The sequence below is a fragment of the Prionailurus bengalensis genome, chromosome E1 (assembly GCF_016509475.1).
Source record: "Prionailurus bengalensis isolate Pbe53 chromosome E1, Fcat_Pben_1.1_paternal_pri, whole genome shotgun sequence".
NCBI lineage: Eukaryota > Metazoa > Chordata > Mammalia > Carnivora > Felidae > Prionailurus > Prionailurus bengalensis.
In genome coordinates this window covers 38,848,100-38,866,667 of record NC_057347.1, presented here as the reverse complement: position 1 = coordinate 38,866,667, position 18,568 = coordinate 38,848,100, and the positions used below count along the sequence as shown (strand labels likewise).

Genomic DNA, 18,568 nt, shown 5'->3' with positions numbered 1-18,568 from the left:
TATCGCAGGTCAAATACGTGACGAAACTCGAGGCCTCAAGAAGAAATCATGACCAAAATTAACTGCAAAGGTAAGCATAAAAACAAAGGGATAGATCTTGAAATCAATTACCTTAGCTCCTTTTTTAGGTCTTATTTTCAATCTAACACAACTAATTAAAAATTTTTTAGAAACACCCAACATCTGTGGTCAAAACATCTTTACAAGTTCTAGGAAACTGTTAATTAGCGGGTTAGGCTGTAACCTAGCCACAGATGACAAAAAATGGCTCTTCTCACTGTAGGCTAGGCTAGCTGTGTCTCATGTTACTAGGCCTCAGCTTCCATGTCCCAGCAGCCTTCATTCCACACATCCCAAAGATACAAGTAAAAAGCCTATAAAGACAAGAGTCAGGAGAAAGGGAAATCCAGTGAGGACAGTCTCCATGAGAAAAGGCCTGAAAGAAAATTTAAACAGATGCTCCATAAAATGTTGATCCAGACTTCACATGGAGAGAAGTGTCATGCCTCATTTCAAAGATAATATATTAGGCCCTGACTCACCACAGATAATCTAATAACAAAGCTGTGACTTTCATTGTTGAGGCGTCTCTTCTCTCACTCTAATGCCCCGAAGCCATCAGATATACAGACGCTTCATGCTGAAATGCTAGAAAAATTTGCACATTTTCATTCCTTGCTCACTACTGCTGGGCTGCTAAACCAAGAGTCTACTTTAAGTTATGACAACAGGGCAAGCTGATCCAATTACACAAAAAAGGTACTAAATCAAACAGGACCATCTGGGCTTTAAGCAAGAGTATTGTGATGTCTGAACAAAAGTCAATATACTTGCAGATAAAAATGCTTTCATATATTCAGAGTTATAATGGCCCTTGGGCTACTGATTCATTTTCACGTCCAATAAGAGTTATGTGTTGTATTAAGACATATGGCCTAGATGACGGACGGGTACAAACAGAGTATTATATTCACCAGTTCATAATGAGAACATCTGTGCTCACCCTCTAGCCCTATGAGGCTTACAAAAAACAGTCAATATTCTCTAGAAGTAAACAGGTTTTCTGTTCCTAAGCAGCAGGTCTGGCAAACCACCCATCTCATCATCCCCATAATCTGACAAGATTGGGTGTGTTCAGGGTGGTATGGCCAAATTCACCATCCCCCATAATCTCAGAATGGTTCCCCAATTATTTCTAACCTCCAAACCAATTTCCAAGATCCTAAAATTTTAAGACCTAATCCAGCCATGCAAGTTTAATTTGCCGGACCTAAAAATCAAGACTCAAGACTGGGGCGTATGGGTGGCTCAGTCGGTTGAGCATCTGACTTCGACTCAGGTCATGATCTCACAGTTCATGAGTTGGAGTTGGAGCCCTGCAACGCGCTCTGTGCTGACAGCTCAGAGCCTGGAGCCTGCTTCCAATTCTGTGTCTCTGGCTCTCTCTGCCCCTCTCTAGCTCACACACTCTCTCTCAAAAATAAACAAACATTAAAAAAGTAAGTAATAACGGGGCACCTGGGTGGCTCCATTGGTTAGGTGACCGACTTCAACTCAGGTCATGATCTCGCAGTTCGTGGGTTTGAGCCCCGCGTCGGGCTCTGTGCTGAATGCTTGCTCGGAGTCTGGAGCCTGCTTCGGATTCTGTGTTTCCTTCTCTCTCTACACCTCCCCCACTTGTGCTCTCACTGACTCTGTCTCTCAAAAATAAATAAATGTAAATAAATAAATAAATAAATAAATAATAAAATAAAATAAAATGACTCAAGACTAAAAGAATCTCCTTTATCTAAAAAAGTTCTTATAAAATACATATTCCATTGTACAAGCATCAGATTTCTGTACGATATTGACAATTTCAGCATCAACACTAGTAAATTAATATCTGTGAAAAGAACTGAGAAAAATCTCTCCTGTAAAGACTGGGCTCAAAATCCACTGTCATTTACCTGGTTTTTTTTGAGACCTCACACTCCCTGAAGCCTTGCCTACCTCTCTACTTCTCATTCCCTAAGCTCCAGACACACTGGAACTTCCTTCCTTCAATTCTTCAAAATAGCCATGTTAAAGAACATGGCCCCTCCTCAGGATCTTCATCTATGCCATTCCGTCCACCTAGCAGTCTTTGGTCTGCCCCTCATCCCTTAGGTGTCAGCCTTAAAAGTCAATTCCTTGGGGACATTCCCTCACTGCCCTGTTACCCAATCAACCTGGGTTAGGCTTCCCATTAGCTGCTTCCACAGTATTTAGAGCAAAACAGTAATTAATTATTGTTTAATGGATGTCTTCCCCACCAGACCATAACTGTATGACTGCAAGGGCTCAGTCAGTTTTGTTCACTGGCAAAGCACAGAGCCTGTCACACAGTAGGAGCTCAAAACTTCTTGACAAATAAATGAGTAACAGGGCTAAAAACACATCAGCTTTGGCAATTCTACTTATAATTTACCCTACAGATATAGTCACATATACAAAGGGCCAAATGCTTATGGTTACTCACTAGGGCATAGTTGGTAATAGCATAAAGGTGGAAATATTTAAAATGTCTACCAATACACGGCAGGTGTCAAATCTCTATTGCTTTCATGGAATGACTGCCAAAGTAAGTTTTTTAAAAATGCAAACAGTACTAACAGCGTGCTACATTTATTTAAAAGAAAACGCAAGAAATATACATATGCTTTATATGTACATGTTATCTCTGGAAAGGATCTTAAGAAACTGAAAACATCAGTTGCCCCTGGGAAGACAGACTGGACGCACGAGTACACAAGCATAAAAGACTATTCAATGTACACTCTTTTTTTAACTTTTGAATTTTGAACCATATAAATGTATTTTTTTTTAAGGTTTATTTTGAGAGAGAGAAAAAGTGTATGTGTGTGCACACAGGGGAGGGGCAGAGAGCAGAGGGAGGGAGGGAGGGAGGGAGGGAGGGGGAGGGGGAGGAGGAGGGAGCGGGAGAGAGGGAGGGAGAGGGAGAGGGAGAGGGAGAGGGAGAGAGAGAGAGAGAGAGAGAGAGAGAGAATTCCAAGCAGGCTCCACACAATCTCTCTCCCTTGCTCTCTGCCCCTCCCCTGCTCATGCTGTCTCTTTCTCTCAAAATAAATAAATAAACTTTTAAATTAAAAAAAAAAAAATAGAGGAGCATGCAACTCTTGATCTCAGGTTGTGATTTCAACTCCCATGCCGGGTATAGAGATTACTAAAAAATAAAATGGGGTGCCTGGGTGGCTCAGTCAGTTAAGTATCCGACTCTTGATTTCAGCTCAGGTCTTAATCTCAGCCTCCTGAGTTCAAGGACCGCACTGGGATCCACACTGCGTGTGAAGCCTACTTAAAAAAAATAAATAACTAAAGAAAAATAAACAGAAATAAAACTTATAAATAAATAAAATTTGCTAAAGACAGTCCTATCCTCATTTCTAAGACAGTGATGAAGTTTAAATGATTTGATGACAAATATCCTGCTTGCAAGCTAAGCACGGGGCGGGGCGGGGGGGGGGGAGTGAAAAGAAAGACAATTCACTTATCCACAAATCTCAGACATCCTACTCCATACTAGATTGTACCACTTTATTATTTTTTTAATGTTTATTTATTTTTGAGAGAGAGAGACAGAGTGTGAGTGGGGGAGGGGCAGAACAGGAGACACAGAAGCTGAAGCAGGTTCCAGGCTCTGAGCTATCAGCACAGAGCCCAATGTGAGGCTTGAACCCACAACTCTGAGATCATGATTTGAGCCAAACTTGGACACTTAACCAACTGAGCCACCCAGGCACTCCTAGATTGTACCACTTTGGAAGAAAATTCCATCTTTTTTGCAACTAATTGTCCCGATCCAGATACATGGAGAATGTTTTCACAGTCAGAAGGGATTACTGACAGAAAAAAGGGATTAGAGAAAAAAGGGAATTCAGCATTTTTTTTAGCTTAGAAAGTAGGTCGATACATTTGTACGGAAGAAATATCATAAATACTGACCCAAAACAAAATATTCTCACCGAGGGGCCTTAAAATCCAAATGGAGCTTAATCTGAATCCACAAAGTTCACAAAACTAAAGAACGTTTTGAAAACTAGTTAAAAATGGTAAGGAAATCTATACACATTCCTTAGATAAACAGATGTGCCAAACTTTAAGACATTCTTCAGTAAAGAAATATCTGAGACAAGATTAAACACAACTCCAATAATCCTGTTTGTTACCACAATCAAAGCCCTGGAACAGAGTCAAAACCTTTGGATCTGAACCTGTTAGTTTCCCAAACCTGCATATCAGGTACAGAATACTCTGGACTAAGAATGGCAAGAGGAACCTGAATCCAGGGCCACCAAAAAGAGGATTTTTTTTCGGGATTATCTCCAATGTTACAAGGGCCATTGCCATCGACTGCAAGAAATGATCTTCATAATCCATCCCAAGACCTATTAGAGACACAGTTATCTTCAACTAATTATCCCCTGAAAAACAAAATGGTATTTACTAAGTAGAACGAAGTACTCAGTACAGCCATTCTAAATCGTCATAACTTTGCCATGTTACATGGCAAGTAAGAAGCCAATTCCTGGCTCTCCCATTTGATAACTTCTTTGCCCCCAAACACTCTTTCTGCATATTAAGTCAAAATCTTGAGATCTAAGACTGACACAGACACCAGCAAACGAATCACCTGATTTCCCTACCAACATTGTTTTTCTCCATAAAGTTCTACTCACCATTTTAAAATCCCCCTTTATAGGGTGCCTGGGTGGCTCAGTCGGTTAAGTGTCAGACTGGCTCCAGTCATGATCTCACGGATTTTGAGTTTGAGCCCCGCATTGGGCTCTGTGCTGACAGCTTGGAGCCTAGAGCCTGCTTCAGACTCTGTCTCCCTCTCTCCCTGCCCGTCTCCACTCATGCTCTCTCAAAAAAAGGTAAACATTAAATAAAAATTTTGTTTAATACCTGTCTATAATAATACCAAGAAGTACTCATGAATTTAGCCTGTGGTTCCCTAGGCTAAAAGGCTTGAGAGGGAGAGTGGAGCAAAAAAAAAAAAAAAAAAAAAAGTGGGAAATTCTCTCTCTCTCTCCAGTGCTCTGGACTTTGAAAGCTAGGCAGAGGCAATGATTCTGCACTTAATCAGCAGGTGAATAAGAAACAGGTTTGAATTTAGAAGAAGCATAAAGGAGTGCAAGAACATTCAGTAAAGAATACTGACTCCATTTCCTTGCAGAGCAGCTCTCAGGACCTGCCAATGAACCTCAATTTGACAAGGAACACCCCATCTACTCTAATCCAGGACATATCCCTCAAAAGACAGTCAGTCAACCGGAACTCTGCCAACTTCTGCTTGGGAGTTGTGTGGAGCACAGTAGCAACAAGAGCCTACTTTGAGAAGGAGATCAACAATCACACTCAAGAAGAAAAGAAGTTATTTGGCAAAGGGAAGCATGTTGCCAAAATGTTAGTCACAGCTTAAGGTCCCAGTTTGTGTCTCTGCAACTATTCTTTGCTCTGACAGAGTCCATTCTCTGGCCCAGAAAACCCAGCTCAGCTACTGTCATCTTCTCCATTTAAAGCAGTCAAAAATCCTTTCATTTTTGAGGTATCAAACTGTGACACAGACAACATATCAACCGGAGACTAAAAAGAACAGGGAAAGAATGTGTTATTTGCCATTTTCTACCTAGGACTGGCTCAAGTAGAGCAATGGAAAAACGTGACAGGATAGGAAGAATGGAAAATCATTATGTTAAAGAGCAGGCTATACCAAAAGCCTGCCCAGAGCTCTGAACTCCCATAACTTATTTCCAAACCCTCTGAAAAACAAACCAAAGAGACACCCTGTGGTTGAAATAACGGCAAAATATTAAGCTGGTTTTTACCCCCAAATAAGTATGTACTATATACTTCATAGCCTGAAGATCTTCCTGCTCTTGCTGGGGTAAGAAGACTATAGTTTGCTTGAGAACAGCCTGAACAAGCCCAAGACTTTCAGAATCATTTCAGAGCAATAGGAAAACAGACACAAGTACACTAGGTTACTCCCCCAATCTAAGAAGAGGTCAAGAAATTGTCTCTTCGACAGGGACAGGACTTCTCTCTTCCTTTCTTAAAAGCCATTAATAAAACCTGAAAACTCCACTGTTATCAACATCTTCCACCTTGCCCTGCATTTCACCTTTGTGCTGACATCACATAACTAATCAGTACCAACTAAAGTAAACACTACGGATATCAAGTATGAGGTAGATTTGGAAACTGCCCCCTCTTAAGCAAATCCAAGTCAGACCTCAGAAATGCCAAGACTTTCAGGAACACTTCTTCTAAGCTAAATTAAATAAGTTCACCTATGAGCAAAGTGTTTAGAATATTATGCCCAAAGAAAAAATTGGAATAGTCAAGATTTCAAAGCATTAACAATAAAGAAGCTGAAACTGTCCACAAGCACACTCCTCCCCACCAACGGGGCCAAACTGCCTGGACCAAAGCAAAAGGCTCAACTAAATAAAGTACTGTTTTTCAGCGAATTCTCAGAGTTCATTGAGGAAAGTCAGTGTTTGTCAAGGGTAAAATAAAACGCTGCATTCTCTCACATTCCTCATCAACCAACCTCATTCAACCCAAGCTCTAACTTCCCTATCTCCATCTTGATGGTAGCCAATACAATGTAACAAGTAATATGAAATTCTGGGCTACTAAAAGTTGACTCGGAAAAAAGTTAAAAAACTGAACATGTATTAAATCAAAACCAACTATATTCCCTGGCACAACAAACGCGGAAAACCAACTATTCCCTGGCGTAACAAATGCAGCGAGGCTGAGAAGAAACTGAGAAAACAGGTCTTCTAAATACCAATATCTCAATCTTGTTGTCAGAGATCACTTCTTTGCAACCACTTTAAAGATCCCATTTAGGGGCACCTGGTGGCTCAATGGGTTAAGCATCTGATCCTTGATTTTGGCTCAGGTCATGATCTCACAGTTTGTGACTTCGAGCCCTGTGTTGGGCTCTGTGCTGACAGCGAGGAGCCTGCTTGGGATTCTCTCTTCCTCTCTCTGCCCCTCCTCCCCCTCAAAATAAATAAATAAACTTAAAAAAAAAAAGTCCCACTTAGTTAACACAATCTTTCAGAAGCAGAGAAGAACCAAACCTGTCTTTCAAAGTGGGGGGGGGGGGGGAGGGGGAAGGACAGTTTAATGACTTGCCTCAAAGTTACTTAGTAAATCCATAGGTATGCTAGAACAGTCCTTATTCCCCAAGGTTCTCTTTTGGTTTGTAGGAGACAAAAGCCACCAAAACATTCCGTAAATCATTCAGAAAACAATGAGTAAAAACAGCACCATGAAAAAGGAGGTGGATCCTGGGGGAGCCCAAAGCAGTCACAGATTATTCAAATCCCTTTAAAAATACAAACTCCAGTACAGGCCAGCTTCTTCCAGCTCCTCAGCCGTGCGTTCTCTCTTAGTAATTTTCCTTCCCGATCAGTAACTTACCACCACACGCTGCCCACGTCTAACACTGTAAGATTTCCATCTTCCCTTGCTTCACACCACTCCAATCTGAACCCTCAACTCTAGGTTGCTTCCATGCGCAACTCAGTACTTCTCATACCTTTATCTCAACTCTGATTCTTTCTCCACCAACGCTCTCAAGATACCCTCTAGTGTAAGCAGCTTCCCGAATCATCCTAAACCATTGGTTGTCACTCAACTCAATCCCTAAAATGTCACAGTGGCCTCCTCACTCAGCATCCTGTTAATTACCTGTTCACAAGTCCGCCCTCCCCATCTCCCTTTAGGCGCACGGTTACTTGTTCCTCACTCCCAGCTGCCGTCTTACTTACCTTACCCAACCCTTCAGGATTCCTTATTTCCTGTCTCTCAGTAACCTTCCTTCCCATTTTCAGTCAGCGGTCGTCCCGCACCAATTCCCGACCACTCCTCCCTACTTAGATTGCCCACGCCCCGCTCCAAGCTCTTCAGACCCAGCCCAGCGTTCCACTCACCCCTCAGACTCCGCCCCCAGGACCCCCCTCTCCCTCAGGCCCCTCCCCCAATCTCCTCTCTGTCTCTCTCCCTCTCTCTCTCTCTCTCTCTCTCTCTCTCTCTCTCTCTCTCCTCTCCAAGCCCCGCCCCAATGCCCCCCACCCCGGCCCTCCCTCCCACTCAAGTCCGCAGGTCATCTCAGCGACATACCCAGCCTCCTCGGCCTCCTTTCGACCGGGCTGTAGCTGCCCCGGGAGCGAATCCTCCGCCACCTCCGCTCCGGCTTCGTCCCGTCCGGCTAGCTCCCCAGCAAGCTCCCTCTCTCGCCGCCGCCGCCCCTTTTGCCAACCCGGAAATGGATCTGCTCCCACCGTCCCCAGCGTCCGCGAACAAAATGGAGGCGGGGGAAAGAGGAGGAGGGAGCAGGGGGCGAAAAGACACTACACGCACGCGCTATCGGAAAGCCCGCCCCCTAACGGCGCACGTAAAGGCGGAAGCGGTCGGGTAGCCGCCATCTTGGGAAGGTCGCGAAAATTCCGCCTACCTCCTCAAAGCAGGGTTTGCAACTTCAGCGACTGGAATCGTCTGCGAAGACTTAGGCAGAGAGTGAAGCCCAGAGATTCTGATTTAATTGGTCTGGGGTATGTCCTACGCATCGAGACTTTTAAATTCCGCAGGTAAATCCAACATGTTACCGAGGTGGAGAACCACTGAGCTACCGTCTTGAACATAGCTTTTGCATTTTTATTTTACCGCGCGCGCACACACCCACGCACCTGCCCCATAAATGTCCTTCCCTAGTTTCGAGTCAAGGAAGAACCCTCTTCATTCAACCTTGCTGGGGCCCAGTAGTCTAGCTCCTGTTGTCATAGCAACAGAGAGGCAAGCCCCTGCCAACAAGTCATCCTTAACGTCATAGCCACCTGACCTGAACACCCGTGAACACGTCTCTTCCGCGGGCCGGGGGTTCCCTAGTTTCCGGGGCTGGGGGATGGTGCTGCAGACTCCTCCAGCTGCTTGGGTCAGGGAGAGGAATCCTGTGCCCTCCGTGGTGGAGCTGCTGTTAACTCCTTCCCAGCTGAGTAAGGATCTCTCCCTAGTCCACTCACAAAAGCTCTTTTCTACTATAGCTAACCCCATTGCCGTATATCCTCAAAATGCTCTTTGCATCTCTCTGGCATCCTTCCTTGTGTTAAATCCAAAGTAAGGGGATAGGATTGAGACTCAGTTTCCACTGCTTACTAGCTGTGTGCCCTTGGGCTTCAACTACCCTATCTGTAAAATGGGACTAATAGTGCTTGTCTCAACTGTTTTATAGGGTTATTGGAAGGCTCAAATCAAGTAATGAATGGGAAGGCATGTGATAAATTGTAAATTGTTATTATTTTTGTTTTCCTTCTGTTGTGCCATGAGTAGTGCTGGGCAGCACCCACTAGTCAATGTCACAGCATTCATTGAGAACCTGCTGTGGGCTAGGCACCAGGAGATGGTTACAGAGATGACTAAGAGCCTAGTTTTCAGGGAACTCACTGTGTGGTAGGCAGACGGGCATGTAAACAGCTAGCTGAGATACAAGTCAGCATGTAATTAGTGCCATGGGGACCTATGTGCTGTGAGAGGTCAGACAGGGAGTGATTAACTCCTGCTAAAGAATGGGAGAAGGTTTCGTAAATGGTTTTGAACTTGGCCTTGAAGGATGAGTAGAATTTCATTACTAGTCAGAGAAGGTAGGGGACACATTCCAGGCATAGGGACCAGTGGGTATAAAGCTAAAGATTTTCAGGTATGTAGTCCTGCGTGTCTGAAGGTGGGGTGATTGGGTCAGGAAGATGGTAGACCCAAGCCCCCCGTTCTTCAACTTCGTGTCCATTCTGTCTCCTCCTTGCTCATCATATACAGTGTGAACCTGCTTTCTATCACTGCAGTGCACCCAGTGGCTCCTCAAGGCCTTTGCACTGCCTCTACTCTGCCCCTTCCGCATTTTTCAAGCCTTAGTTCAAATGTCCCCTCCTCAGAGGCATTCCCTGCCCACTGTAGCTAATGTTAGCTGCCCCCACCCCGCCATCCCCCCAACCATTCTCTATAACATCACTCTGTGCTGAGGGCAGTCACTGGGGTGGAGCACAGAGACATCTCACCTGGGGAACTAGGCATGGGCTTCATGAAGAAAGTGAGGCCTGATGGGAAAATAAGAATTGGGCAGGGCTAGAGGAGAGAGAAAAGCATCCCAGAGCAGAGGGAGAGTATGTGCAAAATAAGAATCAGGGCACCTTCCAAAAACTCAAAGCATTTTGATGTGGTTAGAGCTAGAACTTGGAAAAAGGCAAGAAATTAGGTCGAAGAAATCATCATAACATCTGACATTTATTAACACCATGTTACCATGTAACATTGGCATAACTTCACATGTCATAGCTCATTTAATCTTCACAATAACTTTCTGAGGTAGGTATTATTACCCCCATTTTACAAATGAAGAAACTGAGACACAGAAGGAGTAACTATCCTGCCCAAAGCCACATATGCACAAAATAGAACTGGCTCCAGAGTCTGTGCTGTTAATGCCCATACCAAGTGACCCTGCATTGTCATTTTTTTTAATGTTTATTTTACTTATTTTGAAAGCATACACACAAGTGAGTGTATATGAGCAGGGAAAGGGCAGAGAGAGAAAAGGAGGGAGAGAATCCCAAGCAGGCTCCATGCTCCCAGCTTGGGTCTCGACGCGGGGTTTGAACCCACGAACTGTGAAATCATGACCTGAGCCAAGATCAAGAAGCTTAACCGACTGAACCACCCAGGTGCCCCTGCATTGTCATTTGTGATGTGATTTCCTAAAATGATGAAAGACTTATGGTAAAGTTCTGAACAACACAAAACAACACAATAAGGGTATTCATTAAAAAAAACAGGTTATATTCAGTTTGTGCAAAAATGTTTCATGTGTGCAATTTCCTTTTTTGATAATATGACAGGCCAAACACCTGGGAGACCTCTCAAAAAACAACAAAAAATCCTGGATAGGAAAATATTAAAAAACATCTTAGGGGTGCCTGGGCGGCTCAGTCACTTAGGTGTCTGACTCTTGATTTGAGCCCAGATCATGATCTTATAGTCATGAGATTGAGCCTAGCGTTAGGCTCCCAACTGGGTGTGGAGCCTGCTTGAGATTCTTTTTTTTTTTTTTTTTTTTAATTTTTTTTTTTTTTTTAATTTTTTTTTTCAACATTTATTTATTTTTGGGACAGAGAGAGACAGAGCATGAACGGGGGAGGGGCAGAGAGAGAGGGAGACACAGAATTGGAAACAGGCTCCAGGCTCTGAGCTGTCAGCACAGAGCCCGACGCGGGGCTCGAACTCACGGACCGCGAGATCGTGACCTGGCTGAAGTCGGATGCTTAACCGACTACGCCACCCAGGCGCCCCTTTTTTAATTTTTTTTAACTTTATTTTTGAGACAGAGAGAGACAGAGCATGAACTGGGGAGGAGCAGATAGAGAGGGAGACACAGAATATGAAACAGGCTCCAGGCTCTGAGCTGTCAGCACAGAGCCCGACGCGGGGCTCGAACTCACGGACCGTGAGATCATGACCTGAGCCGAAGTCGGACGCCCAACGGACCGAGCCACCCAGGCGCCCCTGCTTGAGATTCTTAAAGAGTCTCTCTCCCTTGCTCTTTGCCCCTCCCCCACTCACTCTCTCTCCCTCTCTCTCTCTCTCAAAAAGCAAGCAAGCAAGAAAGAAAAAAAAAAGTAAAATATCTTTGGGGCACCTGGGTATCTCAGTTGGTTAAGCATCCAACTTCGGCTTAGGTCATGGTCTCGTGGTTCATGAGCTTGAGCCCCACATCAGGCTCGCTGCTGTCAGTGCAGATCCTGCTTCGGATCCTCTGTCCCCCTCTCTCTGTCCCTCCCTTGCACATGCTCTCTCTCAAAAATAAATAAACATACAAAAATAAAAGTATCGTCAGTGCTTCAATGAAAAAGTAAGGAATTTTCAGGGCAAAACAAAGTAAGTGAAGGCGGGGTTTGTAGAGAGGTAAGTAGAACACTGACGCAGGTTTTTGCTCTAAGGACATTTGCCTAACTAGGTGAACATGAGCTTTGGTCAGTGTCTCATGGAAAAAATAAATGCCTCAGAACCTCCTCAACAGGGGAGTTTAACAAAAAATTCTTCTTTGTAAAAATGGAACCCTCAAAGAAATAAAGGGCTTTATTTCTGGTAAGGGTGAACCAGAAATAAATCTGTCACCTCCTCCCTTGGGTATAGGGTTAATGGAGATAGATTATAGGCCCAGCTAAGTGTGTTGTGTTGTTTGGTTTTTTTTAATGGATTTTCCACATGGAATGTCCAATAGGACCTTGAAAGCCATGTGGAACCTAGGATAATTCTTGGCTGTGTGGTTCTGTCCCTTGCATTGCAGCCCCCTAGCATCCCTGCCCCCTGCATACCAAATGTCTACAGCACATCCTTATCGTTGTGGTCAACAACAACAAAAAAGCTTCCACAAATTTCCAAAATGCCCCCATAGAGAACCAATGCCCCACGGTACACTGTCAAAATTGACGGGAGCCAATTTATGAAGGACTTTATTATCTGTCGTGAAAAGTTAGATTTTATCTTCAGGTTGAGAGGGAAACCATTGAAAGATTTAAGCCGAGAAGTGCTGTGGCCCCTTCTGCCTTCCAGAAAAATCCATCTGACTGAAAGGTGGAGGATGGATTAGATGGGTCCAGATGGGAGGCAGAAACACCTGTTGGGAGGCTTCTGTGAACAGGTAAGTGGGAGATGACGGCTGCCTGTGGTGAGTGGCAGCGGGGCACCAGCCCGACACAAAGGCTTTGGAGGCAGGCCTGCCTGTCTGCAGAGCCAAAGGGCTTGAGTTTCAGTTCTCCCACTACTGAATAAGGTGAGACTTTGGGCAAGTTACTCAATCTCTACCAGCCTCAGTCTTGTCATCTATAAAATGGAGATAAGATTGGATGGAATGTGTCCAAAGTGCATACCCACTCGGAAAGCACCCGCTAATCTTAGCTATGATCATTATTAGGTATGAGCAGTAGAGATGGAAGAAGTAATTCAAGAGATATTGAAGAAGTGGAATGTGAGGGTTGAGGACAGGGACAAGCCAAAGATGACCCTCAGGCTTTGGGCTAACCTCCTATGTGCACATGATGCTAACACTTAGCTTAGAGAGGCCCAGAGGAAGACAGGCCAGGACTAAATGAGCCCGAGGAGCCTGGTGAGGGAGCAAAGAGAGGTCAGGTAGACCACTACATATCTGGGTCTGGAACTTAAAAGAGTGATCCTAGCAATGTGGGACTCCTAAACTGTGGAGTAAGATGGCCCCTGACAACCCAGGACTCCTTGTATCCATGGAATCTGGGCCGGCCTGTGGCAGCCTTTAATGCAGCGGAAGTCAGCTGCACCAGGTCCAGGGCTAAGCTTTAAGAAGACCTGGCAGCTTCCACTCTTGCTTTGGGGACCCCTAAGGTCTCATGTGGGAAATCAGCCTCTCTGCTGTGGACATCATCTGGAGAGAGAAGCTTGGGCATGGAGAAAGGGAGGTCCAGCCATCCCAGCATTCCAGCTGTTGCCCCCGGAGTGGGAGACAAGCAAGCCAGCCATCATGGACATTCCAGCTCCAGTTACCTTCTGACTGTGGCCACAAGAGACACCCCCAACTAAGACAGCAGAGCTGTCCAGGTGAGCTCCCATCAACCAACCGGGAGGATCATGAGAAGTTATAAAATGGTTGTTGTTTTGAGGCACTACATTTAGAATAGTTTGTTATGCAGCAATAGATCTCCAAGCAGAATGATACTGATGAACTCTAAGCCCAGGTTTATAGTGAGAAGAGAAGAGGGCTTAGAACAGAGCCAAGACACCCCACATGCAAGGACCAAACTGAGGGAGAAGGCTCACACGGGAGATTGAGATAAACAGGACAGAGGGAAATCCTGAGAGCGTGGTGTCCTGGAAGTGGCAATAAGTGCTCAGGAAGGAAGAGTGGTCAGAAATATCAAATGCCAATGAAAGAACAGATAAGTATCCCTTGGATTTGGTAACATGGGAGTCAGTGACCTTGACAAGAACAGTTTCAGTGAGCACTGAGGGTGGACGCCAGATGCACTGGGTTGAAGAATGAAAAAAGCAACAAAATCAAACTGGAGTTACGGTTTTGGGGGTTGTTTATGTTTTTTTAATATTTATTTATTTTTAAGAGAGAGAGACCAAGCATGAGCATGGGAGGGGCAAAGAGAGGAAGACACAGAATCTGAAGCAGGCTCCAGGCTCTGAAGTGTCAGCGCAGAGCCCAACACGGGGCTCAAATCCACAAACTGCGAGATCATGACCTGAGCCGAAGTCGGACACTCAACCGACTGAGCCACCCAGGCACCCTGGCTTGTTTTTTTGTTTTTGTTTTTAGAGTTACACCTATTGACCTGGGTGAATCTCACAAGCATAACCTTGAGGAGGGAAGGTTGCTGAACACTATACCTAGGAGGACAGTATTTATATAAAGTTTTAAAACATGCAAATATTAAAAAACTCTTAAAACTCAGTAATAAAAAGACAAATAACCCAATTAACCAATGGTTAAAGGATCTTGGAGTGGATTGAATGGTGTCCCCCCCAAAATTCATGTTCACCTGGAACCTCAGAATTTGGCCTTATTTGGAAATAAGGTCTTTGCAGATAAAATTAGTTAAATTGAAGCCAGGTGGGTCAAGATGAAATGAAGTAGATTAGGGTGGGCCCTAAATCCAGTGACAGATGTCCATACAAGAAGAGGAGAGGCCTCAGACATACACAGGGGAGAACTCCAGGTGAAGACAGAGGCAGATTGGAGCTATGTGTCTACAAGTCAAGCACACAAAGTTCACATAACAGGAAACCGTTTTAACCACTTGAAAGTGTACAGTTGAGCAGGTTTTATATATTCTCAGTATTGTGCAACCATCACCGCTATCTAATTCCAGCACTTTTTCATCACCCCAAAAAGAAAACTTGTACCCATTAATAGCCTCTCCCAATTCTGCCTTCCTCCTGTCTCCTGGCAACCCCTAATCCACTCTCTGTCTATAGATTTGACATTTCATACAATATGTGAGCTTTTGTGTCTGGCTTCTTCTACTTAGTGTAGTGTTTTCAAGGTGCATCCACATTGTAGCCTGTATCCGTGCTTCATTCCTTTTTATCACTAAATAATACTTCATTTTATGGATATACCACATTTTAGTTTATCCACACATCAATTAATGGATACTGAGTTGTTTCCACTTTTTGGCTATCACAAATAATGCTGCTCTGAACACTCTTGTATGATTTCTTTTTTGAGGTGATGAACATGTTCTAAAGTCAATTGTGGCAATAGTCACGCGACTTCGTGGTTATGCTAAAAGCCATTGAACTGTACACTTTAAATAGTGCATGTAAATATCTCAATAAAATTGTTACTCCCCAGAATGCAAAAAAAATATATTGTTCTGAGATGTATACATACACAGTAAATATTTATGGAAATACAGGGAAAGATACCACACTTAGGAAAGCGGTTGTCTCTGGGGAGAAAGGAAGGAGACGTGGCTGGGGACAGGCACCGGGGGCCTCAGCTGCAGGGTCAGGTTTTATTTCCTAAGCTGGATGGTGGAGACATGGGTGTTCATTACATTAGTCTTTAAACTTTTTGCATGATTGAAAAATTACACATTTAAACATAATTTTTTAGCAGGAAAGAATGAGATAAATAGGATATTTGCAAGATGCAAAAATCACCACATACAACAGAGAGAGAAGAAATATATTATCTTTTTCATGGAGAGATCTGGCAATCCTCCTGGACAAACTCAGCCATCACTGATAGGAACCAACCTGACGTTATTTGCCTCCCAGTACAATGGTATTAACAGCATCACCTATAAAGTATTCTTCTCTACGGGTGCCTGGGTGGCTCAGTGGGCTGAGCATCCAACTCTTGATCTGGGCTCAGGTTATGATCTTGCGGTTTGTGGGATTAAGCCCTGCATCAGGCTTTTTGCTGAGCGTGGAGCCTATTGGGGCTCTCTCTGTCTCTCTGTCTCTCTGTCTCTGTCTCTCTCTGCTCCTTCCCCCACCCCCAAATAAATAAATAAACTTTTTAAAAAGTTTTTTTTTCTAGAATATTTAAGCTCCAGAAAACCACTATAAGGAATGTTCGCTAATTTGGGAGCTACATTGTCCAATTTGGGAGCCACTAGCCACTTGTAGCTCTTAAACAATGAAAATGTGACTAGTCTAGCTTGAAATATGGTGTTAAATATAAAATTAACACCAGGTTTCAAAGACTTAATATAAAAAAAGTAAAATAGCTCAGTATTTTCATATCAATTACATGTTAAAATAACATTGTTTTGTATATATTGAGTTAAATAGAATATATTATTGAAATTAATTCGCCTGTTCTTACTTTTTAAGTGTAACTACTAGAAAAATGTACATTACATTAGAGGGGATGAAAGTATAAGGGAACAAGAGCATGGGGAAACAGAGAAGTCAAGAATCTGGGACATTTTACAAGACATCTCTCCTAGACTTCGGAAAGTCAATGTTGTTGGAAAAAAAGAAAAGAGCTGTTTTAAATTAAAAGAAACGAGATATAAGAACCCAATGCACTGCTGCGCCTTGATTGGATCAGAATCCCCCCACCTTAAAAAAAAAAAAAGATTTAGATTTAATTAAAAAAAGTTTTTAAGTAATCTCTAGCCCCAACGTGGGGCTTGAACTCATGACCCCAAGACCAAGAGTCACATGCCCTGCTGACTGAGCCAGCTAGGCACCCCCAGGATTTCTTTTTTAAGTGTTTTGTTTTGGTAAGTTCTACACCCAATGTGGGGCTTGAACTCACAACCTTGAGATTAAGAGTCCTATGCTCTACTGACTGAGCCAGCCAGGCACCCCTCTTTTTTTTTAAGTTTTTAAAAAGAGATTTTTGAGACAACCTGGGAAAATCAAATAGAGACTGAATATTAGATGATATCTGAGAACTACTGCTGGCTTTCTTAGGTGTGATAATGCTGTGGTGGATATGTGGGAAATTGTCCTTATTCTTAGGAAGTTTCCACTGAGGCTTTTAGGAGTGAAATGATATTGTTTGCAACTTACTTTCAAATAGCTTGGCAAAAGAAAGAGTGTGTGTGTGTGTGTGTGTGGAGAGAGAGAAAGGGAGAGGAAGTGGGAAAGAGACAACAAAAGCCAATTAGCAAAATGGTAATTGTAGAATCTAGAAAGTTTCAAGGCTATTCACTGTACTAATCTTTAAACTTTTCTGTGTTTAAGATGATTCATGATGGAAAGTTGAGGAAACAAGACAAAATAAAAAAGGAATGAATGGGAGATGAGGAGGTGGAGACCATCCTTTGCAGCAGTTTGGCCTTGAACTGCCAAGTGAGAGAGGGAACAATAAGCTGGAGCAAGCATGTAGGGTCAAGAGAGTGCTTTTTAAAAATGGGGAGATGAGAGGGTTTAAATGCTAAGTGGGAAAGAGCCAGCAGAAAGAGGAGCATGAAAGATCCAAGCTATTCTGGTCAAACTTCTGACTCATGCCTGGGGATAGACCAACCATGTGAGAGATTCAGTACACCCCAAGAAATGTTCTACCCGCCTCCTAGCCCCAAGCTTCAGGAGAAAGAAATCATGGTGGTGACACCTAGTGGATTCAAAGGGCACTGTTGAAATTCTTCACTCCTCTCTCTACACCTCCTCAAGAGAGCATCTCATGCTGGTCTTGTGACCACTCCAAATCATTTTCACCCTTTTGTTCACTGCTAGACCTACGATGTGCAATGCTACTAAGTAAGTTTGTCCTCTCCCCTCTCAGTCCACAGTAGACCTTGGCCACGTCTCTTGTCTCTCGGCCACTCTCCCCACAAGGAAGCAGAATTCAGACAGGGTGAGGAAGGGACCAGAAAGGATATATGTCCCCCACACCCCAGTCACCCAGCTCCAGTCAAGTGACCACTGCAGCCCTGATGAGTGCAAGATGGCCATTTCTCAGTTATTCAAGCTCTGGGGATTGTGCAGAGCTTAAACTGTGGTCTCCGGAGTCAGAATAACTGGATTCAAATTCTTGCTAGCTGTGACTTGGCCTCTCTGTGCCTGTGATGCTAAATTTCTCATGACCTTGGTTCTCATCTGGAAAGTGACGCTGATAGAGCCAACCTATTTGTTGGGAAGATTAATTGAGAGAAGGCACATAAAGTCAAGCACAGTGAGTGGCAAAGGACACCGTTCCAAGTGTCAGTTCTTATCATCACCCCTGAAAGAGAGCAGATGACTGATGGCTCTGGAGGTGGCCAAGATGGGGATAAGGAGAATAGCCCAGACCACTTTCTCTGCCCTCCCTGGGGGTAGAAGAGCAGGGACAGAAAGGACTGGTCCCTATGATCCTGCACCAGGGCATGGAGTCCTTGAGGGTGCGACCAGCACCCTTTAAAGAGGGCAGAACCTGTCCAGCCCCCATACGTCTGGCTCCCCTTATAACCAGTCCAGCAGGGCAGAGGCAGCTCTCAGTGCCTGCCAGTGCCTCATCCCTGACTTCCCACTTTTGCACTTT

The 18,568-nt window shown here is 43.9% G+C and overlaps 1 protein-coding gene across 4 annotated transcripts in view; it reads right to left on the bottom strand.

Annotated features, from left to right (window-relative positions):
- Positions 1 to 8,365, bottom strand: part of WIPF2 (WAS/WASL interacting protein family member 2) — a 49,528-nt gene extending 41,163 nt beyond the window's left edge. Inside the window, exon 1 of one of the 4 annotated variants that reach the window (XM_043584364.1) lies at positions 8,185 to 8,365. The gene's annotated coding sequence lies outside the window, so the exon portion shown is untranslated. Of the gene's footprint in view, positions 1 to 7,832; positions 7,971 to 8,184 lie in introns of those variants that run through there. The other 3 variants (XM_043584365.1, XM_043584366.1, XM_043584367.1) reach the window with 3 other exon arrangements.
- Between the last annotated feature and the right edge of the window lie 10,203 nt (positions 8,366 to 18,568).